Source organism: Ceratotherium simum, chromosome 20 (genome assembly GCF_057802395.1).
Source record: "Ceratotherium simum simum isolate JZ-2026a chromosome 20, ASM5780239v1, whole genome shotgun sequence".
NCBI lineage: Eukaryota > Metazoa > Chordata > Mammalia > Perissodactyla > Rhinocerotidae > Ceratotherium > Ceratotherium simum.
Window position 1 is genome coordinate 21,206,984 of NC_141919.1, and position 27,698 is coordinate 21,234,681.

At 43.1% G+C, this 27,698-nt stretch overlaps 1 protein-coding gene across 2 annotated transcripts in view; it reads right to left on the bottom strand.

Moving 5' to 3' along the window:
* Positions 1 to 27,698, bottom strand: part of TJP2 (tight junction protein 2) — a 125,204-nt gene that overhangs the window by 79,466 nt on the left and 18,040 nt on the right. The window contains exon 2 of one of the 2 annotated variants that reach the window (XM_087444511.1): positions 17,464 to 17,584. The gene's annotated coding sequence lies outside the window, so the exon portion shown is untranslated. Of the gene's footprint in view, positions 1 to 17,463; positions 17,602 to 27,698 lie in introns of those variants that run through there. The other variant, XM_014795431.2, reaches the window with a different exon arrangement.

Here is a 27,698-nt window from a genome sequence, read left to right on the forward strand (position 1 = left end):
TAACCACTTGCCACATGTGGGTATTTAATACATGTAAATTTAAATTAATACAATTAAAGGAAATGGAAAATTCTTAAGTCACATTTCCAGTGCTCGGTCAGTAGCCACATATGCCTAATGGCTACCTTTTGGACAGCATAGCTATTCCATCATCACAGAAAGTTCTCTTGGACTGCACTGCTCCAAATGATGAAATACTCATGTACTAGGAATACTATTCTTCTGGCACAATGCCTGACGTATAATAACACTCAACAAATAGCTGTTGTAAAACACGATTCAATTGATACACTAGCATCGCTGGTGGCAGTATAAATCAATACAACTCTTTAGAGAAGCAATTTATAGTACATATTTTTCACATGTGGAGTTGCACATTTGAACCCCACTCCTAGAATCTGTTTCTGCAAAGAACTTCTATCCGACAATTACTGAACACCTTCTGTCAAGCCAGAAGCCTCTGATAAAAGACTTAAGCTTTCCCCTCAGGGAGCTCACTCCATTGCAGTAGACAATCAGTAAATAATAAGAAACTGTGTAAGTGCTGAGATTCCTGGCAGGCTCAGGGTGGTCTGGGGGCTTTCAGGAGGGGTTTCTCACCCAGACTAGGGGGATGGGGTTTAGGAAAGGCTCTCCGGAGATGGGGCTGCTTACACATTCTAAACGACGAGTAGGAAGGAGTTTGTGAGACAGAAAAAGGGAAGAAAGCTTTCCAGTTGAAGATAAATAACAAGTGGAGAAACAAGGAATGAAGAGACCATGGGCTTGCTGTTGAGGTGCCAGGAAGTGAGGCTGCCCAGGCAAGCAGGGGCTGTACTCTACTGTGAACACAGTGGAAGTGGGGTTAGATTGGCTTTAGATCACTCTGCCGGCATCTTGGAAGATGGATTTGGCGGGTGGGGGGTTGGGGGGAAGAGTGTCAATAAGAAGGACAAGACCAGCAGAAGATGCATTTTTGTGGGAATGCTGGTGAGAGATGATGTAGCTATGAAGTTAGGCAGTTTTAGACAAAAGAGAGACAATTCAAGAGAAATTAAGGAAGTGTAATCAACAGGCTGGATGACTGCCCAGTTAGATATGAGGGAAGGAAGAGGGAAGTGAGTCTAAGGTGACTCTTAGGTTTCTGGCTTACTTAACTAAGTAGCTGACGGTGCTTTTCACCAAAATAGAGAACACAGGCGTGGGAGGAGATCTTGGGAGGGGCTTGGGGGAAGATGCTGAATTCAGTTAAGGGCTATAGGTGGTCCAGGTGGAGATGTTTCAAATGTCTACTCTGTGCTAGGCATTGATGACTATTTGGGCAGAGAGATTTGGGATGGAGGAAGAGATCTGGGAATCATCAATGTATCAAGAAAGTTGAAGTCATGGGAGGGGATGAGATGATTCAGACACCATGTAGATTGCGGCAAGAAAGTATTAAGGATAGGACCATCCCTGAGAATGACAGTATTAAGGGGGCAAGCTTGAGTCCCCAGAACAGAGACCACAGAGCAACCGCCAGAAGGGAAGAAAAAACCCTCTGGAGTGTCCAAAAAGTCAAGGGAAGAATGAATTTCAAAAAGGGGAGAGGGGCCGGCCCCGTGGCGCAAGTGGTTAAGTGCGCGCGCTCTGCTGCGGCGGCCCGGGGTTCGCAAGTTCGGATCCTGGGCGCGCACCGATGCACTGCTTGGAAAGCCATGCTGTGGCAGCATCCCATGTAAAGTGGGGGAAGATGGGCACGGATGTCAGCCCAGGGCCAGTCTTCCTCAGCAAAAAGAGGAGGATTGGCATGGATGTTAGCTCAGGGCTGATCTCCCTCACAAAAAAAAAAGGGGGGGGGGGGGAGAAGCCAAGAACATGCAACTTTGAGGAGGTCAATTAAGGTAAGAAGAGAAAATGCTCCCCAAGAAGAGGACCACTGCTCATCTTGGCCAGAGCTATTTCAATGGAAAGATGGGACGGAGGTTAGATTACAGTGGGTCACTGGGAGGGGAGGCAGCACTTCGTTGTATGCCTCTTTATAATAATGCAAGATACAAACCATCCCGGCCCAGTGGCATAGTGGTTAAGTTCGCATGCTCCACTTTGGTGGCCCAGGGTTCGCAGGCCCGGATCCCGGGCACGAGCCTACACACCGCTTATCAAGCCATGCTGTGGCGGCGTCCCACATACAAAATAGAGGAGGATGGGCATGGATGTTAGCCCAGGGCCAATCTTCCTCAGCAAAAAGAGGAGGACTGGCAACAGATGTTAGCTCAGGGCTAATCTTCCTCACACACACACAAAAAGATACAAACCATTAATGTCCAATGAGGGAGGGCTATTAAATTACAGCTGTTAAATCAACTGAATTGGCACAGCAAGGCATCATTTAAAATTATGATAAGGAAGTCTATATAGCAACAAGAATCATAATAGAATAATCAACGAAAAAGAACACAAATCTTATCTATCCTATGATGACAATGATGAAGAAATTATGAAAAATATATGAAAGAATTGGAAAACGTATGGGAACATGATTTGATGAAAGGATAGGATTGTGTATATTTTTCTTTTTAAATTGTAGTTATTGATTGTGCAACAGACAGTTTTTCAACACTTTTCAGTATGTAATACAATGTATAAGGTCTTTGAAACAAGGTGGTCAGAAGACCTCAAATACATGTGATAAACTAAACACCTGTAATCAGATTTCTTCAAGAATGTTAAGATTAGGGGATATATATATACACACACATATACCCACACACAGATACACATATATATTTGCAATATGGTTATAAAGTGTCGTTAAATGGGAGCAAAGGAATCTGACATTTAAAAGTTTACGGGTTAGGGGCCGGCCTGGTGGCGCAGCCGTTAAGTGCGTGCACTCTGCTTCAGCAGCCTGGCCTGGGGTTTGCAGGTTTGGATCCTGGGCGTGCAACGACACACCGCTTGTCAAGCCATGCTGTGATGGCATCCCATATAAAGTAGAGGAAGATGGGCATGGATGTTAGCTCAGGGCCAATCTTCCTCAGCAAAAAGAGGAGCATTGGCAACAGATGTTAGCTCAGGGCTAATCTTCCCCCCATCAAAAAAAAACAACAACCAAGTTTATGGGTTAACTGGGCACTTTAGTTGGCCTGAACACTGAATGGCAGACTCCTTCAACAAACATTTCTTGAACACCTACCATGTACCCTGGGGTAGGTACAGAGAGGATGAAGGCAACATGTAATGGGAGGCTTGCTCACAGTGTAATGAAGACAAGGACATGTAAACAAATGATGACAAGGCAGGAGAATTGCTCAAGTTCAGGTATGACTACAGTGCTGAGGCAGCAGTTAAACCCGCCTGAGGGAGGGGCACTTTTCAGGAGAAAGGCCTGGCATTCCCTCCCCTGCCCAGTGCCCGCCTGTTCTCTCCTGGCCTCCCCCACCCTTCTCAGTCCAAACATCACACCAATAACCGTTCACTTAAACGGCTCCTTTCCCAAGCAGCCACCACAACCCTAAAACAACATGCAAGAGAGCCGCATTGCAAGTTCTGCTCTGCCCCTCATGCCTTCACTTTTAGTTATTTAACATTACTCTTGCTCACTCTGAAAGTCTGTTAAAGCACTCTTTTTTTGCGGGGGGTGTGGGGAGGCAGTGGCTAGCTACCTAGCTTCCCAATTCTAAGTTTTGAGTTAAAGGACTGCTTACCTTTATATGGAGAGGCCCACTTGTATATGGAACTGCTTCTACCATCATATATTCCCGCAGGACCCCCAAGCCCCATAGAGAAATAGACTTCTGATTGAGATGCTCCTCATTCAAAGTTACGATGGTTCTATAAATATGATGCTACAGTGGAACAAAGTTGACTTGAAGTATAACAGTCATAGGTTTATAAAGACTGCAGAGAGAGCAAATTATTCTCAAGCCATCCTTGAGCACTTAGAATCAAACAAACTAAAAGATGAGTACATTACAAACCACTAGAAAAACTCTCAGGCCCACTTCCATCTTTTGGGCAACTAAAGATTCTTGCTTTACCTTTGGATACATTATGTCTCCAGTTCACTGATAAGCAATTTGCAGATTGCCTGTCTTCAGGATTGTTCCCACATCTTTTTTTTTTTTTTTTTCGCTGAGGACGACTCGCCCTGAGCTAACATCTGTTGCCAATCTTCCTCTATTTTGTACGTGGGTCGCTGCCACAACATGGCTGGCGATGAGTGATGTAGGTCTGTTCCCAGGAACCAAACCCAAGCCACTGAAGTGCAGCGGGCCAAACTTAACCAGTAGACCATGGGACTGGCCCCCCCCATATCTTTATATTGTGTGGAAAGAGCAGAAAGCTGCCTCTAGTTTGACACTTTTCACATATGTCCAGATATCTACATTTTAGAATCTCAAAGCACAGTGCCAATTTTCACATAGCCATTCTTCTACTCAGTAAAGTAGGTGACCTAAAGTGTAACACTATTTACATTGTTCCACAGTTAATACAAACTATTTTCATGTTTGTTAATTTTTTAGACCAGTGAGTTTTTGCAAAAATGATAAAATGCTCCTTATAAAGCACTCAAAGCAGTTCAGAAAAGCATAAAGAAATTTAAAAGTCAACTAAAATCCTAACAACCACTTTCAACATTAGGTGAACATTCCAGACATATACATATATACAGATAGAAGGCTAGATGATGACTACCCCAGAGACAGAATCATTTTAACAAAAATGAGATCCTACTATTGTGTTATTTTAATTAAAAAACGGTGAATAAAATTCTACCTGATATTGACAGAAAAAAAAGAAACTTGAATGAAAGAGAAAAAAATTCATGAACGTAAGATAAATATTGCTTCAATGTGATACTAGTCCCCAAAAGATCATCTAAAGATGAAAGAAAGATTAATTCTCCCCAAAAAACCTTCAATAGTGAATCTCCAGAGATGCTTCTTAAGTAAACCTACTATGAAAAACACTGAGATTAGTCTTTTTTTTAATTTATAAAACATCATGTGTTTTAATTTTAGAAAGTTTCTCTTCTCCCCACACAACCTGCCTCTTCACTGTCTCCCGGACCCAGCCTTGCCTCACCCCCTCCCCTAATCCCTTCTCCCCAGCAGCCAGAGTGATCTTTTCACCAGGCAAATCAGATCTTGTCACTCCTGTGCTTTTAAACCCTCAAAAGGTCACCAATCCAAACTTCTTGCCATGGCTTCTGCAAAGTCCCACTCAGCACCCTAAGGGGGTTGACACCCTAACCCCCAATGTGGTGGTACTTGGAGGTGGGGCCTTTGGGAGGTAATTAGGTCATGTGGGTGGGACCCTCATAATGAGATTTGTGGCCTTATAAGAGGAAGAGAGAGATCTCTCTCCATGCTCATGCTGCTAGGAAAGGCCACGTGAGGACACAGGGAGAAGGTGGCTGTGTACAAGCCAAGAAGAGGGCCCTCACCAAGAACCAAATCTGGCAGCATGTTGATCTTGGACTTGTTAGCCTCCACAACCGTGAGAAATAAGTGCCTATTGTTTAAGCCCCCCCAGTCTGTGGTACTCTGTTGTAGCGGCCTGAGCTGACTGAGACAGCCTCCAAGTCCTACGTGAGTTGACGCCGCTGCCTTCTCCAAACTCAACTCACCCTGCACCCTCCCAAGCTCACTTCCTGGAGCCACACTGGCCTTTCTTTGTTTCTCTTGAGACCCTGCCAAGCTCATTTCTGCCCCAGAGCCTTTATTTGAGTTTCTCTGCCTGGACCACAGAGCCAGCTCCTGCTTAGCTCTCTCTTTCTCTCTAAAGTAGGAAGCATCCCTTGAGGTGGCTACCAGGAAGCAATGACCTCAGGAGACGGCCAAGTTTAAGTTAAAGCAAGGAGCTGGAGTCCAGCTGCATGTTTCAGAGAGCACAGCGCAGGGGTATGAACAGGTGGGGGCAGTGGGTGGTCTGGTTGGGGTCAGGCAAGCCTACAGAGGAACAAGAACAGGAAGGGAGAGTAGCCTAAGAAAGGAAAGGAGCCTGTTATCCATGCCTCTCTCTTTTTAACTTTATTATTATTCTCATTATTACTATTGGTAATACATTGGCAGGGATGTTGTTAGCACTACAATGAAAAGATGTTAGACTAAGTGCAAAAGTAATGACAACATCAGTACTCAGACTTACAGGGAGAGAAAGTTCTCAGTTCTCAATGGATGATGCCTTTTTATTAGCCCTCTCCTCTCCCTGCCAATGGCACAAATCCCAACCCAGCATCCTCCCCCTGATATAAGAACTGACAATGTTTCTGGGCATGATGAGTTTAGCTGGCCACAAAGTTGACACAAGAATTAGCTGTGCAAATCAGAGTCAGCTGTGGGCTGGCTGGATTCTGAGTCTGAAGCCCTGGACTGGTGTTGGGGAGAGTTCTGGTTGGAAGGAGGTGGCTGTGGTCTGGGCTGACCTTGTGGTGCCAGGCTACCCATGTGCAGGCTCCCTGGAGACTTACGGGGCTGGTCTGGGTGTGCTCAGGCTGGCAGGCAAGGTCAAGGTGTACTCGGCCTGGTCAACAGGGGGCTGAGGCAGAGCATAATCCAACTCTAGGCGTGGAGACCCTAGAACCACCTTTTGGAGCACTGTCTGATCTAGACAGACACTGCTGGGGAGAGCGCTCTGCACTCTGGAGGAATCCTCCCCTCCTGGCAGGGTGCCCTGGGTCCTCAGAGGCACTGTGCTCCAAGTTTCGACAGCTTTTATTATTTTACTACTGTTTACATTGCAGAGTATATGAAATCCACACTCTCTTTTCAGGGACAGATGCCACTTGTTAACCCTCCATTACAAAAAATAGGGGGGCGGACCCAGTGGCGCAGCTGCTAACTTCGCCCGCTCTGCTTTGGTGGCCCGGGTTTCGCAGGTTGAGATCCCAGGTGTGGACTGACATACTGCTTATCAAGCCATGCTGTGGCAGCGTCCCCATATAAAGTAGAGGAGGATGGGCAGGGATGTTAGCCCAGGGCCAATCTTTCTCAGCAAAAAGAGGAGGATTGGCATCGGATGCTAGCTCAGGGCTAATCTTCCTCGCAAAAAATAAATAAATAAATAGGGGGCCAGCCCGGTGGCCTAGTGATTAAATTCAGTGCGCTCTGCTTCGGCGGCCCAGGTTCATGGGTTCGGATTCCAGGCGTGGACCTATTCCCCTCACCAGCCATGCTGTGGCGGTGACCCACACACAAAATAGAGGAAGACTGGCACAGGTGTTAGCTCAGGCCAACTCTTCCTCAAGCAAAAAGAGGAAGATTGGCAACAAATGTTAGCTCAGGGTGACTCCTCCTCAGCAAAAAATAATTAAATTAAAAAAACAAAAAAACCCAGAGTAAACAGTAATTGATTAAATGCATATTATGTGCCAAAAATCTTTCAAACACTATTTTAACTCATTTAATGTAAATCCTCACAGCACCCCTGTAAATTTGGTATTATTGCCCTGCTTTAGAGATGAGGAAACTTCTTTTTTTTTTTAGATTTTTTTTCCTTTTTTCTCCCCAAAGCCCCCAGTACATAGTTGTATGTCCTTTTAGTTCCTCTATGTGGGACACCGCCTCAGCATGGCTTGATGAGCACTGAGTAGGTCTGCGCCTGGGATCCAAACTGGCAAACCCCAGGCCTCGGAAGTGGAACATGTGAACTTAACCACTGCGCCACCGGGCTGGCCCCCAGGAAACTTCTATTTAAGGAGGGAAAGCTGCTTGCCCAAGCTCATGACCAAGTAGATGGTGGGCGAGACTCCAAACCCAGGGCTGTGGATTCCGAGCCCATTCTCATCACAGCTCTCCGGCCCCTATGGTCACCACCTCTACAGAAATGACAACTGCATGGAGTAGGGAGAGAGGGGGGTTTTCTTGTTGTTACTGTTGTTTTCCTTTTGGGTCCTTTTAACAGAATTCAAGAGGGTTTTTGCTGGCACAGCAACTGAACAACCAATGTTGGGAATCATGTTTGTAAAGCTCTTCCTGTGCAATATTAAAAAGGTAAATGCCACAAATAAATGCCATCTGACTCCAGCCGATGGGTTAGTTAATTAGAATCCTTGGCGCAAATGTGATTCTGGCGTCTAACTGAATGTCAGAGCTCCCTCTCCCTAAATAAGCACTCTAAGAAAAACACTTTAATAAGTTAAAACATTGCACTAAGTAAAAAGGCCCTCATCTCACGGGCAAGGGAGGGAATCTAAGGTCAGAGAGGCCCAGGGGACTGTCTGCATGACACACATAAGCCCTTCAGGGAAACCCGAGGGGGCCTCTGGCAACACCTGAATTACTTTAAAAAAATTATCACCAGAATTCTCTAGAAGTAAGAATTCAGTATCCCTGATTGACACAGATTAAAGTTGTTGACGAGTCTCCTAGATTTTCAAAGAATTCTCAGACCTGAAGGGGGCCTTAGAAAAAAGCTGCAAACGATAGTTTTCCAGGGCAGCCATGAAAACTAGTGCAGGCCTCTTAAAACAAAGGCAGCTACGTATACGGGCCGGCCCTGTGGCTTAACGGTTAAGTGGGCGTGCTCCGCTGCTGGCAGCCCAGGTTCGGATCCCGGGCACGCACTGACGCACCACTACTCTGGCCATGCTGAGGCTGCGTCCCACATGCAGCAACTAGAAGGATGTGCAGCTATGACATACAACTATCTACTGGGGCTTTGAGGGGAAAAAAAAATAAGTCTTTAAAAAAAAAAAACAAAAACAAAGGCAGCTGGGCCTGGAAAAGGCACTTCCAGGAGGCGTTCAATAAAAAGTGAAAACGTGGCTCCTAACATTTATGCTTCTATAAAGTTGGTGTGCTAAATCTCCCTGATGATCCAAATCACCTGAGATTCTGAATCAGTGGGTCTGAGAAGGGGCCTGAGGAACTGATATTTTTAGCGTGTACCCCCAGGTGAGTCGCATCATCTGCTAAAGGGATGTTGTTACAATTCACTGACACAAGACAGGAAGATTACCATTGTGAAGGCAGCTAAACCATTTTAAAGGTCAGAAAATAATTCTCTATTTGCAAAATGTTGTCTTTGGTTTACAAAAGAAAGGGTCTGGTCCTATAATTCCTTTGGTATGTTTATATACACTCATATTTGGATTTCAACTATTTTTATATAAATGATACTTGTTTATTAGTTGGATGAGTATAGAGGTACCTCTATGCATGGGTAAGCATGTAGCTATCGTATACAAGTTTATACACCTGGGGCTACACTGGACATGCTCTTTTGCTACCTGTCAGTCTACATAAGAATATTGCTTGGGCTGGCCCCGTGGCTTAGCGGTTAAGTGCTCGTGCTCCGCTACTGGTGGCCCGGGTTCAGATCCTGGGTGCGCACCTACGCACCGCTTCTCCGGCCATGCTGAGGCCGCATCCCACATACAGCAACTAGAAGGATGTGCAACTATGATATACAACTATCTACTGGGGCTTTAGGGGGAAAAAAAAAAGGAGGAGGATTGGTGATAGATGTTAGCTCAGAGCCGGTCTTCCTCAGCAAAAAGAGGAGGATTAGCATGGATGTTAGCTCAGGGCTGATCTTCCTCACAAAAAAAAAAAAAAAAGAATATTGCTTGACTATTTTTTCATGGCAATACAGATCTATATCATCATTTTGTAGTTGCATACTAATCCATTTGTATGACTATAATTTGCATATTTAAAGTTCTTTTAAAAACTGGTATAAGGGACAAGGAAAAAAATCAGATGGATGAAATTCCTAAGCTTTATTTCATACAGATAATGAGGAAGCAAGTAGCTTGTAAGACTCAGGCAGAATTCATAAGATGTGCATAGTGCAGACAGTAAGTTAGTAACCTGTAAGATGTGTTAAAGATAAACAGAATAAATGGAGCATTTGTGTGTTAAATTTAGATGGAAAGAATGAAACAAATGAGTGTTACTTATAAATAGAAGGGGATGGAAGGATGAAGTAAATATTAAATAGTATAATATTTAATAATATATTAATAAATTTAATAAATATCTAATTTATAATTGTATTTATTCAGATAAAATATATAATATAATATAAATATTCCAACTTCCAGATTGACAGCTATGTCATCCCTGAATTGGTCACCCATTGGTGACACCCATTATGTCAAATTCTGGCCCCACGTACACTCTGCCTGGAAATGCAGATAAAACACAGATGGCTGGTGAGCTACAGCAGTTGCCCAGGTGACTTGCCCTGCATCCCTCCCATAGAGCAAGCATGTGCTGGCTTCAGACACCTTCTATCTGCTGAGGCCCCTGGTTCAGCCTCAACTCTGGTCTTTGTGACCACACATCTGCTGACATAGCAGAGAGACAGGACACACGAACATTGCAAGCGCAGGGTCCCAGACGTGTGGACCTCTCATCCTATTTGTCTCCTAATCTAATTACGTTAACGTGTTCTAATCTCCTTCCCCTTGCTTCTTACTGTGTGTTTTCAAGTTGAATAGATCAAATAGATCAAATACATGGTGTGACTAGAACACCTGATTTTGGTCTTTGAGCTTTGTGTCTCATGATCTCTGGGAGAGCGTGCCGGGCAGTGTTCTTTGAGGCTAAGACTGCACCAAGCTAATTTCCAACACTCCTAGAGTAATGGAGAGAAGCAAGCAGCGTGGGGAGCTATAATAACTAAAATTAGGTTTATAGAAGGTACCTCAAATTCTTTGCTAATCTGGCCTGCGAGGGCAAGGTTAACACAAGAGTGAAATCTTGCATTCAGTTTCGGGAATGCATGTGGCTTTCAGCTTTTCCTGCCTCCAAAATTATTACCTAAGTTTTTAGATCAATCAAGATTTATTTCCAAGAGATTCAGAGCTCTCAGATTTACATTCTGCACACTAAATCACATAAAGTGTTTTTCTATTATTTTTTCAGAAGCAATTCTAGCTATTATTCCCAATGACACTTGAGTTTTTACCCATCTTCTCTCTCCCTGATTGAGTGCTGCCTCTGTGGGGACCATCCTCCAGTTACTAAAGTATTTTGATACTTGTTCTAAGACTTCGGAAAGCATCCCTCTTTCTCGTCCTAGTTTTTACGCTGAGCTAAAGCTATCAGAAGAGACTAATTTTTGTGTGTATGTGAGGAAGATTAGCCCTGAGCTAACATCCATTGCCAATCCTCCTCTTTTTGCTGAGGAAGATTGGCCCTGGGCTAACATCTGTGCCCATTTTCCTCTACTTTATATGGGACACTGCCACAGCATGGCTTGACAAGTGGTGCGTCAGTCCGGGCCTGGGATCCGAAACTGTGAACCCCAGGCCACCCAAGCAGAGTGCGCAAACTTAACTGCTACGCCACCAGGCCGGCCCCAGAAGAGACTAATTTAACTTTAGCATTATTATGAAGCCTCTTTCAAAGTGTTGACAGAATGATTTTAGTAACCAGACTTAAGATCTAAAGTAAAAATAATTATACATATATAATTATTTTGATTTTTTGAATATCAATAACTATATTTCAAACATCATTAAACATTAAGAATAATTATAATCAAATAATTATGTATATTTTTTCAAATATCAATATAATTATAATTAGGTAGGAGATATCCCGTCTAATCTGGCTATACAACCAGATTACCTTTAAACGAATCAAAATTTTGGCTGCACTGAAAATTGCTATCACCACCCACTCAATGAAAATGTGATGAAGTACCAAAATTAGGGCTCCAATGATTACACACCTCCCAACCAAAAGCAAGTTGCAAATTCTTTATTTCAATTTTATCAGGTTAATGGGAATCATAAAATAAGCTGCCTCTAGGATTCCCCACGTAATCACAGCACCAGGGACCCAATACAGGCAGCACACACAGCAATGTAACTACTGATTGCAAATTAGTCTGCAGCTCCCAGACAGGGAGGCGCGCTTACCCATGTAAATTTCTTTATCCATGTGCAGTGCCCAGCCCATAGGGAACCTGAAACCAGTTACGGGACCCTTAATGGGCTAGAATAGATGGAGGAGAAAGTGTTGGAGAGAGGGCAAGTGGTGGTGAGCAAAAGGAATAATAAGCACAGAGAATCCTTTTAAGAAATTTAGCTGTGAAAAGGAAGAGAGAGGGGCCGGTCTGGTGGCGTAGCGGTTAAGTTCGTGCGCTCTGCTTCGGAGGCGCAGGGTTCGCAGGTTCAGATCCCGGGCGTGGACCTACGCACCATGCATCAAACCACGCTGTGGCGGCATCCCACATACAAAATAGAGGAGGATTGGCACGGATGTGAGTTCAGGGCCAGTCTTCCTCAAGCAAAAAGAATACGATTGGCACAGATGTTAGCTCATGGCCAGTCATTCTCACCAAAAAAAAAAAAAAGTAAGAGAGAGCTAGGGCTATGGGTTTGCAAGCCCCTAGTCATCTTTTAATTCTTAGGTTCGAGAGTCTCTTAAACACACAGGAGTATAATTAAATTTATGTTTCAGAACCAAGCTTGAGTATTACTCATCTCTGTGCTATACTTAAAATGTCCAGACACCTCAGATTTCCAGAGACAGGCCAGATGGCCAACGCTTGGTCTTGTTTTCATGAGTAAACCATACACTCTAATTTTTGATTGGAAAACATGTTAGACTATCACCAAGGCATTCGAAAGCTAGAATAAACCCCTTGTATTTTTATTTTTCTTCCACTTAAATAGTATACAAATTTCTCATGATGAAAGTTTACTTGAATTGCTAAAATCACAAAGTCTTTGTAGATAAGGAAAAGCAGCAATGCTCTCTCATTTTAAATATTTACAGAGGAAAATATGGAATTATTGTGTGGGTACTGACAAAACTACTTGTCTGAAATCTTTATTGCTAGACAATGAAGTTGCTTGAATCCCTGAATGCTGAAATAATTCCAAGTAAATGTACTTATAACACAAGAGCAAGGGCTAACACAGTGTTTACAAACATTTAGACTGGTTTGGGAAGGAAATTAAGAATAGGACATCTATACTCAGATAACCTGTGTATTTACAGGTATTTAACATTTTAATAGCAAAAAAAAAGCACATTATCCTCAAAAATATAACCCTTTCTTTCATGAATTTATTTTATTTTATTTTTTTTGTGTGTGTGTGTGTGAGGAAGATTAGCTCTGAGCTAACATCTGTTGTAAATCCTCCTCTTTTTGCTGAGGAAGATTGGCCCTGGGCTAACATCCGGCCCATCTTCTATTTTTATATGTGGGACGCCTGCCACAGCACGGCTTGATAAGCCGTGTGCAGGTCTGCGCATGGGATCTGAACCAGCGAACCCTAGGCAGCCAAAGCGGAGTGTGAACTTAACTACTACGCCAGCGGGCTGGCCCCTCTTTCATGAATTTAAATGTTTCATATATTCTAATAATTTCCCAACAGTCTCCTTAAACAGATAGGATAGAAAACTGAAATATAAGGGTATCTTATCCAGAAACTCAGGAACCAGAAACTAACAGGCTAGGGGGTTGGTACCCTGATCTCCACACCACTGCTTCTCCCAGAGAACCATAAGGAAACATGGCAGAAACAAAGAAAATGCTAGAAGCCAGTAAAGCACTGGGTGAAAGAGCACAACTATGAATCAGAGAGATCTAGGTTTCAATAAGCCCCAGTTCTGCTACATTTTAGGTCTAACCTATGAATTGCCACTATTCAACTGATTTTGACCTATAAAAATGACAAGTTTTCATGGTTCGACCTAATGGCTGTGTGACTTGGGCAGCTTATCTAAGCTTCCATTTCTTCATCTGTAAAATGGGATAATGAGTTGTATTGTGGACCCTCAAAATTCATATGTTGAAGTCCTAACCCTCATTACCTCAGAATATGATCTTATTTGAAGATCAGGTCTTTACAGACGTGATTGATCCAGTTGAAGTGAGGTTTTTAGGGTGGGCCCTAATCCAATATGACTGGAGTCTTTATGAAAAGGGGGAATTTGGACCCAGAGACAGACATGTATAGAGGGAAGATGGCTATCCACAAGCTAAGGACAGAGGCCTGGAACAGATCCTTCCCTCACTGCGAACCAACCCTGCCGACACCTTGATCTCAGACTTCTGGCCTCCAGAACCGTGAGGCGATAAACTTCTATTGTTTAAGCTACCCAGTTTGTGGTACTTTGTTGCTGCAGCCCTAGGAAACGAATACAAATCAGGACTATGGCTGAACCCACACCTCCTAGGGTGGGTATGAGAAGTAAATGAAGACAACGCAGGTAAAACATTTAGCACAGTACCAACTACACTACAATAAGCACCCAAATAAACACAAAGCTCTCATCCTTATTACTCTAGGTCCATACGTCACTTCACGTCGGAATTACAACGGAAGTTTTACCACAAACACGCTAACTTTTCTTGTAGCCAAGTGCAGCATCTCCAGGCCCTCTGAGGTACAGGCTCTGCTCCCCGGGTTTCTTTTCCTCACTTTGCACCCCTGGCCGACAACTCTTCCTCCTCAGGTTGCTCTCAAATATCACCTCCCCCAGGAGGCCTCCCCTCACTTAGTCACTGCCTCAGGCCTTCAGCTCACACCCACTCTAAGGGGTGAGTGCAGCCCTTTCCACAGAGCAATGGAATACTGATTCCAAATTAGACTCCCAAGGCCCCCAGGGAGGAGCCTTGATGTTCCTCTAAATTTCCCTCAGGCGGTGCTGTGTGAGACGCTCACTGGATGTTTGAGGAAGGAATCCCTTCACCACAGGCAGGGACACTGGCCACACACACCATCTGTAAACAAGCCCATGCTCTAAAGCAGCTGTTAACAATACTTTCCAGGTTAGTGGTTCTCAAAGTGTGGTGGGGAAACCAGAAGTATTAGCCTGGCCGGGAACTCGTGAGAAATGCAGATTCCTGGGCCTCACTCCAGACTGACTGAAGCAGAAACCCTGGGGGTGGGACCCAGGAACCCACGTTTTACAAGCCCTCCAGGTGATTCTGATGTGGCTAAAGTTTGAGAACTGCTCTGGGTCTGTCCAACTCAATATGAGGAGGTCTAGCTGCTGGTGTGAGCTCCGCAAGCATTCCTATAGGCTGAGGAGCCCCTAAGGAGAGGGGACTGCAGAGGGGCTCCCAGGAACACAGAAGTAAAAGTTTTAAGTTTTCACATTCAACTCACTTTTCTAAGCGCACATTATGGGTTGAGTCAGTGATAACTTTAAGGGATCTAAATTGCCTAACAATGAGAATCCAAGTCTAGGAAGTGAGGCTCTCCCCAGACTCTTAGCATCCTTCCTGAAAGAGGCAAGGATGATTCTGCCACATCAGAAAAGTGATCATCAAAGCCCCTTAAACTAGCAAGAAACAAATGCCGGGCAAATAGTGCTCTCCAGAGACTCCAAGACTGTCAAGGAGGCAGAACAGGCAGAAGCTAATGATCAGAAACCTCAGGTCATGGCCAGGCTCTACAGCCACCCTCCTCCACTCATGCCAGACATTGCTAATGGATCACAGCATTCTTGCTCAACCAACTGGGACAGCACCTACAAATACTTAACTCCAGGCAGCCACTATCAGTTGATCGGAACTGGTCCTTAAGAAAAACCTGTTTACTCTCTGAGTGCAGGAGTTAGGTCTTCAAGCTCTGTGGAGTCAGTACAGAAACCACCTGTTATGACAGGAATCTCACCGAACTTGGGAGTCAGGGGCTGTGCAATCTTGGGGAAATCATTTAAAATCTTTGAATCTCAGTTTCCTTATTTGCAAAAGGGAGTTGGTAACACCTTCCTCTCAGGGTTGTTCTAAGGATAAACAGTATGGGTGAAAGCTCCTTGCCCAGTCGCTGGCCAGTAAAAGGCTCTTCATAAATGTTTGTTGGATCTGAAATCAGGATGATGTGCGACGCTCTGGAAAAAATCCTCACCACGCAAGCTCTCCTGAGGCTAATTCATCTCAGAAAGCCAAGCTTAAGTGTCTATACATGAACGAGATGTGGAGTAAGGAGCAGACTTGGGAAAACGAACTGATGTCAAAGGGCCTGTGGTCACTAGTACAGGGAATCAGAACCAGGGAGGTATTTATCAGGAGGGGCTTGCTTGAGTCAGAAAGAGCTTTCCCGCCAACGACAATGCCAGCTCCAACCCCTGTTTTGCCATACTCCATGCTGTCCCTCCAACTCATTTGACTCATTGATCCTACCTAGAAATCCAGTTTCCAGAAGACCACTTCTGGATCCTGGGCAAGCATCTGTCTTCTTAGATTTGGAATCTCTAAAGCTCCATAGAGAACATCTCAGTAAAAAAAAAACCCACTCCCGGCCGTGTCAGTTCAGTGGAAACTGAGGACTTCCCCACTCAAGTGTCCCCGTTTGGACAACTAGACTCCCAGAAAGGCCTTGGCATGTGCCCGGTGCTTGCTATACGCTAACTCATTTAGCTTCATGTTCCCACTCCCTTTTTACAGATGAAGGATCGGAGGCTCAGAGACATTAGGACACTTGCCCAAGGTCACACAATTAGAAGGCAGGAACACTGGGATTTGAACAGCTATCTGCTATTCACCAGTGTGCTATTCACACTCCACTAAACTCCAACACTGACACGTAGCTGGAATCCACCCCAGCAGGGGCTGTGAGCTTACACAGACAGGAATTACGAAATGAGCACATGAAAAAAATTCCAACCCCATTCCAGCCAGCCATCGACTGGCCTATAATCAGGGGTTAAAGTGTAACTAAGAACAAGTACATCCCAGCATCTGTCAAAATAAAATTTAACACCTTGTAAATCTCATTTAATTCATACTTAAAACTGAACCAGTAAACAGATAATACTCACTCTTAGCTCTTCCTCTAAAAGCTTGTATGCACATAATTAATCTTTAGAAGCCAGTGTGACTGATGTCTTTTATATTTTCAGCAAAGTGCTTAGCACTGTCATATAACTCTGCTACCCCAAAGATAACGAAAAAAACGGGACCTACCAGAATGACCTATAACCCCAGGCACCAAAATACCTCTCTAGGCATTTATTCTCAACCATAGGAGTTGGACTTATATGCTTTAGCCAGGAAGGTCCTCAATTAGCATTTAACCAAAGTTATACCTATCAATTCAGATCATAAATGCAGTACGATGTTTCCATTCTTTGGTAAATAAGACATTACAATTAAACTTTCTTTGATATTAAACACTTTCTCTATCAGCAACATCAAAAATGGCGGCCTGCGGTGTCTTAGCGGTTAAGTGCACGCGCTCCGCTGCTGGCAGCCCGGGGTTCGGATCCCAGGCGCGCACCTACGCACCGCTTCTCTGGCCATGCTGAGGCCACGTCCCACATACAGCAACTAGAAGGATGTGCAACTATGACATATAACTATCTACTGGGGCTTTGGAGAAGCAAAAAAGGAGGAGGACTGGCAATAGATGTTAGCTCAGAGCCGGTCTTCCTCAGCAAAAAGAGGAGGATTAACACGGATGTTAGCTCAGGGCTGATCTCCCTCACATGCACACACAAAAAATGGCGGCCTGGACTACCTCTAGGATGGGAAATAATTTACATCAGAACTAGGTTGATGAGAGGAAAAAAAAGCAAGTACCTGGTAAAGCAGGCTGTCAGCCGGTACAAGTCTGTGTTTCGTGGAGTACTTATGCCAGGAGGTACAGCTGGCGTGCCAATCCCACTCACAGGGAGATGATAATAATGTGGTACTCTGCACCCTACAAAAGACAGTGTTGTTAAAAATCCAACATGGTCATTCCCAGCATGGTGAGATCTCAGGAAATGCACTAAAGTTCACATACTGTACAATTCTCCCATTTGCAGTATGGCCGTATTCACAGAGTTGTGCAACCATCACCACAATCCATTTTAAACCATTTTCATTGTTTCAAAAAAGAAACCACACACCCCTTAGACATCACCCCCCAGTCCTCCAATTCCCTCCCCTGACCCCACCCTGGCCCTAGGCAACCACCAGTCTCCTTTTGGTCTATATAGATTTACCTATTCTGAAGGATTTCATATAAATGAACTCATACAATACGTGACCTTTTGTGACAGGCTTCTTTCACTTAGCATAATGTTTTCAAGTTTCATCCGTGTCATAGCACATTCAGAACTTCATTCCTTTTTATGGCCAAATACTATTCCACTGTACAGATATACCATATTTTATTTATCTATTCATCAGCTGATGGACATTTGGGTTGTTTCCACTGTTTGGCTATTATGAACACCCGTGCACAAGTGTTTATGTGGACATGGTTTTCATATATATCTAGGAGAGGAATTGCTGTCCCTAATGTTTTCAGTCTTCAAAACATGGAGAAAATGAGTAACTATGTAAAGTTTGGCATCATCAGTCCACCTGAAGATCATCCTGAGGAACAAAATCTTACAAGAATTCACTTTTGAGATTAAAAAATGCTCAGCAAGTGAGAAAATATCTAGAAAAAACTTTTTTTAAATTGTAGTAAAACACACATATAAAATTTACCATTATAAAGTATACAATAGAGAAAACATCTTACACTAAAAGAATATTCATTTTTCACAGCATTTATAATACTGGCTTGTTTTTATTTCTTATTTTATTTTATTTTTTTGTGAGGAAGATCAGCCCTGACCTAACATCTGATGCCAATCCTCCTCTTTTTGCCGAGGAAGATTGGCCCTGGGCTAACATCCATGCCCATCTTCCTCTACTTTATATGGGACGCTGCCACAGCATGGCTTGATGAGCCAGCGGTGCGCCAGTGCGCGCCCGGGATCCGAATCTGCGAACCCTTGGGCCGTCCAAGCAGAGTGGGCACACTTTACCGCTGCACCACCAGCCTGGTGCCATGGCTTGTTTTTATTTTTACATGTGTGGCTTGCCCACAATTAGACAAGATAGCAAATACTTTTTCTTTTTACCCCTCATCCCAAGAAAATGCAAGGAATATCCCTTCTGGACATTGTTATTAACCCTGCGTGTGCCTTTCAGACAGCAAGAGGAGGCGAGCTCAGTTCTGGGCTGGGCCTGGGCCCAGGCGGCTTCACACGGAGCGGTCATAGAGAACACTTGCAGTGGGAGGAAGAATGTGGCTTCTCACCAGTTCTGGGCATACGCCTCTGTTTGCTAGACAAAGTGATATTGTGGCATCTGTGCAAAACACTCCCTACACAATGAAAGAGAAATAAAAGATAGCGTCGATTTTATTTGTACAGGCAGGGGACACGTTTCCCTTCTCCAAGGATCAGCAGGAAATGTAGGTACTGGCTAAGGCAAGGCCATCTGGACATCCTACAAAGCAAGCCACAGGGTGAGAGCCCAGCCCACATGTGGTTTCTATTATTACTTCCAGAGAGAAATAAATGGCCAGCAAATCAAGATGGGCTTGGTTATGCTTTTGGCCTTAATATGAAATTTTTCCACAGGTATCAGCTCCAAAGAGAACTTATTTCTTTTATTGAAACAGCTTGCTTTTTAATTAAATCAGTTTTCTGCCTTTCTGAGACATCTTGGTTTTAACTTTCTTTGTAATATTCCCAAGGTTTTCTTTATTTTTTAAATAATTTTATTTATTTATTTTTTCCCCCAAAGCCCCAGTAGATAGTTGTATGTCATAGATGCACATCCTTCTAGCTGCTGTATGTGGGACGCAGCCTCAGCATGGCTGGAGAAGCGGTGCTTCGGTGCGCGCCCAGGATCCAAACCCAGGCCGCCAGCGGCGGAGCGCGCGCACCTAACCGCTAAGCCACGGGGCCGGCCCTTCCCAAGGTTTTCGACATGTATAGAAGCCACCAATAACAATTAGCCATTTCTAAAATATACTATTATTGACTAGGGCTACCTTTAAATTTAGAAAAAGCTTGGCAGAAAGCATTAAATTATATTCTTGGTTTTCAATAGTATCGACAGACATGTAAAATTATTGTCAGGTAACATGAGTTAGCGTTGAAAAACTTTACAAACTTTTAAAAGGAAAATCCACAGGTGGCTCAATAATTTTGTCTTTGGATGTCAATTCCTTTAAAAAATTTTTTTTAGTTTTCATTTGTGGCTATACTGAAACCGAGTAAGCACTGGCAAATATTTTGCTGAGCACCTATCATGTGCTGGACAGTGGGGAAACATGCACATGTATAAATCACCCAATGTGTGCTTCAGTGAACTTGCAACATTTAGTCAATTGGTTTGTGGCTGGTGGTTTTGGCCTATCATGCGGCTGTACGGTTTGCAGAGCAGAAGGCCAAGCACAGCCCTGTTTGCAGATAGCAAGAAAAAGTACTAACAAAAAGAGAGGGTTGGTGGTGCATGAATTCCTTGAGGTTTTGAAATCTGAATCATGCCTGACTTCCAATTATGTTTTAAAACACAAAAGCAGCTGCTCTTGGCTACCATGCAGTATTACAAGTATGTTGTAGTAATCGTAATACTTCTTGAAAAGAAGGAAAAGGACAGAATTCCTGGAAGAAATATTGGCCTCACTATTTAGTCAACCAGCCCAATAGAAATCTCAGGTTAGAATGCTCAAGGGCAGATTTCCCTCTGCAGGAGCACAGCCAACCACCTACCTTCTTACCACTGAGATCTCTCACAACAGCAGGGAGGGGAGGTATGGGGACTTGTAAGTCCTCAGGAAGATCAGAAAAGCTCGAGGTCAAGAGAAAGCAAGTAGGCTATGATGGAAAGCGCTTCTCCAGATGCTTGCTTCTCAAAGTGTGGTTCATGGACTGAACCATCAGCATCATCTGGACCATCCATTGGGCATCACTTGAACTGACAGCATCACCTGGAAGTGTACATAGATTCTCAGGCCTCACCATACGTACAGAATTAGAATCTGCATTTTGAGTGATTCATATACGCATTAAAGTTTGAGAAATAAGACATCAAGTTGCCTTTGACAGATTTAGAAGTAACCCCTCCTAGCAAACCCAGAAAGGAGAGTTTACTACAAGCTTAGTGAGGAATATTAGTATGTCCAAAGAAAGGCTGTGTCAGGTGACAAGGGAGTCAGCAAACAAAAAAATGCGGATCACAAAACGATGTTTTGTCCATGTGTATTCAAAGAACTCAAAGTATTACAGATACAAGGAGGATCTTGTTGTCCTGTGATGCAGGGCTGCTTCATAGGCTTAAGTAAATGTTCTCTTAAAGAAAAAAAGGCAACATTCAGCTTCCCTCATTAAAGATCATGTTGGAATAAATAATTTGACTTCTGTTAGGATTGATTTGGGGAAATGAGGAGAAGCAGAGCTGGTTCTACTTAGGGTACTGACTCATTCCAATTTCTGGAAAAGGTTATCTCCAAAAAGAAATGAAGAATTTGGCGATCAATTTACGCATCTGAATCGTGTGAGTTTGTTTAGGGTGAATCCCTTAATGAACGAGCCTGAGCCAGAAACTAAAAACGTCCAGTTGCCATCTGAGGGCCAAGCCCTCGATCATGATGACTCAAATGAGGCTGAGTTTCACACTCGTAAAATTCAAAGACTAAACTAGAATTAAGGAATGGTAAATATACAGACCACGTGTTGCACCTCCCCAATTCTCCAATTATATGTCCAGAACAAACGTCCCTCATCAATTCCATTATTCTTTTCCTGCTAAGCCCAGACTTGGCCTGCGGTCCTTCCCTAACTCGACACTCTAAGCAGCTCACCAATCAACTGGCTTTGCCATATGAAACCTGTTTGCCATCCCTGACAAAAGGCCCTCCCAGCTCTAAACTCCTGTCGTTCTAGGACAAAGGTCCAGGCTACAGTATGTCCATTCTCTAGAGGATACTTGGGGAATCACAACTTGCTCATTACACTATGTTTTCCATAGCACTTGCCACATTAACCCACATGGACTCTCAGAGACTCACTATATGCCCCTTTCCCCCTCCACACATAACACACACTTCCTTTTACTTTCAAGAGAATAGTAAAATAATAATAATAGTAATAGTAATAATAATGCTGCCTCAGGATTCCATTCTAAAGCAACCCTAAAATTTCACAAAGAAATATCTAATTTATTTCTAATAAAAACTACCTTTTACAGACGGGAGGAAAATCTACCTAAGTCAAAGGTCTCCAGAGTGACACTATTGACATTTTGGGCTGGATAATTCTTTGTTGTGGGGGGCTGTCCTGTTCATTGTAGGAAGTTGGGCAGCATCCCTGGCCTCTACCCACTAGATACCAGTAGCAACCCCCAGGTTGTAACAACCAAAAATGTGCCCAGATATTGCCAAATGTCCGCCGGGGGGCAAATCTCCCCCCACCTCCCATTGAGAACTACTGACCTAAATGATTATAGTAGTTCTCTTAGGGAGATGAGACTACGGGTGACTTTTCCCCCTTATTTTTCTGTATTTTCTAAATCTTCTGTAATGAATGTATATTGTTTACATGATAAAAATAAGTTGGTGACTTTCTTGTTTGTTTTTTAAGTTTTGTTTTTTTCTTTTTTGTGAGGAAGATTAGCCCTGAGCTAACATCTGTTGCCAATCCTCCTCTTTTTTGCTGAGGAAGACTGGCCCTGGGCTAACATCCGTGCCCATCTTCCTCTACTTTATATGGGACACCGCCACAGCATGGCTTGATAAGCGGTGCGTTGGTCCGAGCCCGGGATCTGAACCTGCAAACCCCAGGCTGGCAAAGCAGAGTGTGCAAACTTAACCTCGAGGCCACCAAGCTGGCCCCAGTTGGTGACTTTATACTTTTTAAAAGAAATATCATTAGCTACACAGGTACCTGGAATTGATCCTTGGGTGAGTGCCAATGTATGGCTCATTCAGTTTAAAAATTAAATTCAGTTTCTAAAAATACTGTCTACCACACAAGGACCTTAAATTAAACTTCTCCTCATTGTGTAAAAGATACAAGAAAGGGACCACAGAGAACAGGACTGAGACCTCTAACCATTCAGAAAAGAACTTGTAAACACTTATTCAACACAGTAAATCAGAGGGGCTTTAGAAAGTAAAGTCTATGAGGTAAAAACTGCTGTTTCAAGAAAAGTATTTACCTGAAACATAGTCTGCACATACACTTTAGTCAGAAAAATATTTGCGGGCCGGCCCCATGGCTTAGCGGTTAAGTGCGCGCACTCCACTACTGGCGGCCCGGGTTCGGATCCTGGGCACACACTGACACACTGCTTGTCCGGCCATGCTGAGGCCGCGTCCCACATACAGCAACTAGAAGGATGTGCAACTATGACATACAACTATCTACTGGGGCTTTGGGGAAAAAAAAAGGAGGAGGATTGGCAATAGATGTTAGCTCAGAGCTGGTCTTCCTCAGCAAAAAGAGGAGGATTAGCATGGATGTTAGCTCAGGGCTGATCTTCCTCACAAAAAATTTTTAAAAAAGTAAAAAAAAAATATTTGCATTGTAGGAAAAAAATAAGGTACACTGACTTCATCCTTACGAACTGCTACATTGATAGACCATGTAAAAAAAATTTCAAAATCAGAAAATTAAAATACCTTGATGTAAAAATCAGTTCTAGACTTTCATTTTCTTCATCTTCTTGACTGTTAGACCAGGAATATTCCTACAGTATTATTACCATGAATTTTATTATTGACTATTTTTAAATCAGTCTGGGAAGGCCATATCTGTCAGGAAGAAACAAGTTCTCAATGAAGAACTCAACATCAACTGTGCTTACAACACGCATGACCCTTTTCTCCATCCAGGCCCCAGACTCCCCCAAAGCTTACCCGGGGTGCTGCCAGAGATTCACATGTCTTCTGCTCTCAGGGAGAAGTTCTCTTTTGTTAAGTGGGGTGATACCAACTGCTGCTTCCAGAATAGCCATGTATTTCTTGTATCTCATCTTGTCTCTCTCAGTTCAAGGTCATGCAAATTTCAGTCACTATTCAGTTGAAGCAACGGAAGTAATCTTTCTAATACTACTAGGAGCTGCCGTGCTTTCAGATGCTCTGCACATCCCCAGCCAGAGCTATCAAACACTACGGTGGGGGTAAGGGTGGCTGCCAGGCTGAGGCCAAACCACAAAGAAAGGAAGAAAAGGCTCGGTCAGATCTCCCTGCAACGTCAGTATTATATCAGGCTAAAAAATTGTGAATAAAGCACTAACGAAAATGGTTTGCAGGATGACCGTGGTTCTAAACACAGCGCTCTCACGTCCACCGCCCAATTAATCCACATAAATCTGCGGCTGCTAATCCTTCAAGTACTAATGGCGCAGGAGGTGATTTATCTCGAGGGCTGGTAATAATTGGTCCAAAAAGCCTGCACGCCTCTGGATGAACTAAAATCAGAAGCAGATTTGCCCCTTCTACAAAGATTTCTCTCTAAAAGGCTGTGCTTTGACAAATGAAGGAGTGCCAGTTGTCATTTTTACAGCAATACATTTCTAAATGCTATCAATTCCTCGCCTGAGTCAATAGCAAAGCAAAGGTTAATTAACTGAGAAGCAATTCTGGTTTTGATTGAGTGTTTTTAAATATCTTTTTAAATACCTCTAGAACCCAACATGGGTGAGCTCTGCTAGCATGAAAATATATTGTTTGGAGATGTTCCAAATCTACTCCCTCCTCCTTTTTAAAGATTTTTATTTATTTATTTTTTCCCCCCAAAGCCCCAGTAGATAGTTGTGTGTCATAGCTGCACATCCTTCTAGTTGCTGTATGTGGGACGCGGCCTCAGCATGGCCGGAGAAGCAGCGCGTCGGTGCGCGCCCGGGATCCGAACCCGGGTCGCCAGCAATGGAGCGCGCTCACTTAACCACCAAGCCACGGGGCCGGCCCCCTCCTCCTTTTTAATAAGTGTCTCCCCTCAGCTTCGAGGACCTTTCTTGTCCTCTTTCCAGGGGCTAAAGGTGGTTTGTCCATCGTAGTGGTGCACCTAATGGGTCATGGTACACGTGACCCAGACTGGGTAGACCAGTCTTGCCTGGGATGAGAATATGACATTCAGAGAGAAATGCCCTCTCTCCATTGGAGCTGCTAACCAGGGCTGACAGAAGTTAGGGCTGTTGGCAGTCATGTTCCCCACCCGTGGAGGGGGCTCATCGTTAGCAGTTAAGAAAAACAGTCCCAACAGAAATGTGATGACATCATTTGGGCTTCTGGATCCAGCTATGCCAAAGGCCACTGTCATCCTGGGAGAACCCAGCTACACTTTTATTAAAGCTAACAAATTAACTTTTGCGAAATTTAGTTTTAGTTGAGTTTCTGTCACTCTGGAGAAGTTCTGACTTCCCTGACCATCTTCTTCAAGCTATTTTTCTTCTATTTAATATGCTATAGGAGTTGTGCTGCTCCTCATCTAAACAAACTCATATATAAAAGGGAAGTGGGCCGGCCCCGTGGTTTAGTGGGTAAGTGCGCATGCTCCCCTACTGGCGGCCCGGGGTTCAGATCCCGGGCGCGCACCGACGCACCACTTCTCTGGCCATGCTGAGGCTGCGTCCCACATACAGCAACTAGAAGGATGTGCAACTACGACATGCAGCTATCTACTGGGACTTTGGGGAGGAAAAAAGGAGGAGGATTGGCAATAGATGTTAGCTCAGAGCCGGTCTTCCTCAGCAAAAAGAGGAGGATTAGCACGGATATTAGCCCAGGGCTGATCTTGCTCACACAAAAAAAATAAAAATAAAAAAATAAAAGGGAAGTGAGGTAGAAGAGGGAGTCATTGTGTAGTGATTCTGATTAACCTAGATATCCACAACGAATAACCCTTCCCCATCCCCCCAAATTTTGAACCTTCTTCTACAGCTTGTCTCTCTTTCCTCAACAGAAAGTTTATTTTCTTTTTCCTTTTTTTTTTTTTAACCTGAACAACCTAAATCAAATGACCCAAAGTGGGGTGTACACACCAATAATCTTTGGAGTGTGAGAAGAAAATATTAGACCATCTATTTCCTTTTGTTCCTCTCATCCATTAAAAATTTAGTTTGAGTGTTTATGTTTTTAAATATTCATATTTACTTTGAGAATTAATATATTTTAAATTACATTAAGGTATATCATTTATAAATTAATATACTCATATATATTGTAGGGAGCGCTTAAAAATCTGATAGGAGCATGTGAGCAAAATGTTTGAAGGTCTGTAACTTAAGTAAGCCTTCAACTGCTCCCTAAGCCTCAGTTTCCCCATTTATAAGATGAGAGGCCTTAACAGATGAATGCTGTTATCTACCAGCAACAACAAAAAAACTAAGAGCTCCTACTTCACTTGGCCTGATTATACAAATAATATAATCCGACCACCATACAGTGGTGAAAACAAGGGATAAACCATTGGGCTTGGCATATTTCATTTCCAGAGTATTCATGAATATTGCTCCCACTGGTTGTTCTGTAAACAATTAGTACCAGTTAGTCACAGGAATTGTTTTACAGGCTGAACTTGGTTGGCTATAGCTGTCAACGCTGAAAAAAGCTTCAATACAGCTCTCATTTAATCATACAGGAAGATGTAATTATACTTACACAATAGTCTTTGTTCTAACAAATTGTATTTCTAATGACGCATGGTAAAAATTACTATACAGCCCTCTCACATAAGAATGAAGCCTGAGATAACAAACAAAAAAAAATCAAGTTAAACTTTTACCCATTAGAAGCTGTTTTACTACAGTAGAAGTGACATGCTACTTGATAAATGGCCTGTTTTAAAGTTTCATTTTTCCACAGGCATTTTTGATGCATTTAACATATATCTCTTACAAAGTGATTCTTATCTGTGATGATCTCACACAAAACTAAAATAGGTCTTTCATTAGGAAAAGAAAGTTGCCTTAGCAAATAATTAGAATTTGCTTTTCTTCCATAAACGAGACTGTTCAGTTTTCTAATTTATTTATTCACTTAAAAAAATTGTCATCTTTGTGTGAACTCCATAATAGTACATAAGGACAATAACAGAAAAAAAATCAATCTAGCCAAAACACTCCATCCAGATAAATACTTATTTATATGGCATTTTCTATATGATTCTAGAAATTCTTTAGAAATATGCATTTATTTGGTTAATTCCCTTAGAGTTCTAGAAATTCTTTACAACTACACCTATCTGATTAAAAATCACTTATCTATTAAAAAAAAGTCTTTAAATGGACAGGATCCAAAAACAGTTTTTATGTCAGGATGCTCAAGTTCTCTTTCTGAATGATTAAGGTTGAACATAAAAATTCATAGATCAGACTGACATTGCCTTTGAACTAATTATTCCTACTTTATTTCTGCTGGAGGAAAACAGTGGACGTCCTTCTTCACTGGGCACTTTAACTGTTCCTGTGCTTTAGAAGTATAAAAATGGAAATGAACTAATCCCCCAAACAGGCTGTTTTACAGGGTGTGGTCTGCTTTTCAGGGAGCGGGAAAAAGCCTTAACTAAAAGTAGAAGAGTCAGGGGAACAACTATTTGTTTTTTTTTTTTAAGCTGTACTACAAATAGACCATATGACTTACTGCAAGTCATTTCATTTCCCCCCCTTACTATCTTCACATGTAATATATATTTACTTATCTGCTACTCAGCTGACCCACCAGAACACTGTAAGAAAAACAGGCTACATGATGTAAAAGAATTATCAACGAGTTCAAGAGGATTCATTGTAGCTCCTCTCGATTCACCTCCCTCAGCCCAGACTAGCCTTCTCTCTTCACAGTCATCCTCAGAATGCACTCACTACTGGGTTAAAGCTATTACCTTCAACTGGATGTCACCAAATCTGTCATTCCAATCCTGTCCTCCCTCCAACCCAATATATATCTGAAAGAACCCACTGCCCAGCCCCCAGCAGCAGCTGCCTCTGGCCTTTTCTTGTTTCTTGCATCCTCCTCCCGGTTCTCTGATATGAGACCTTGA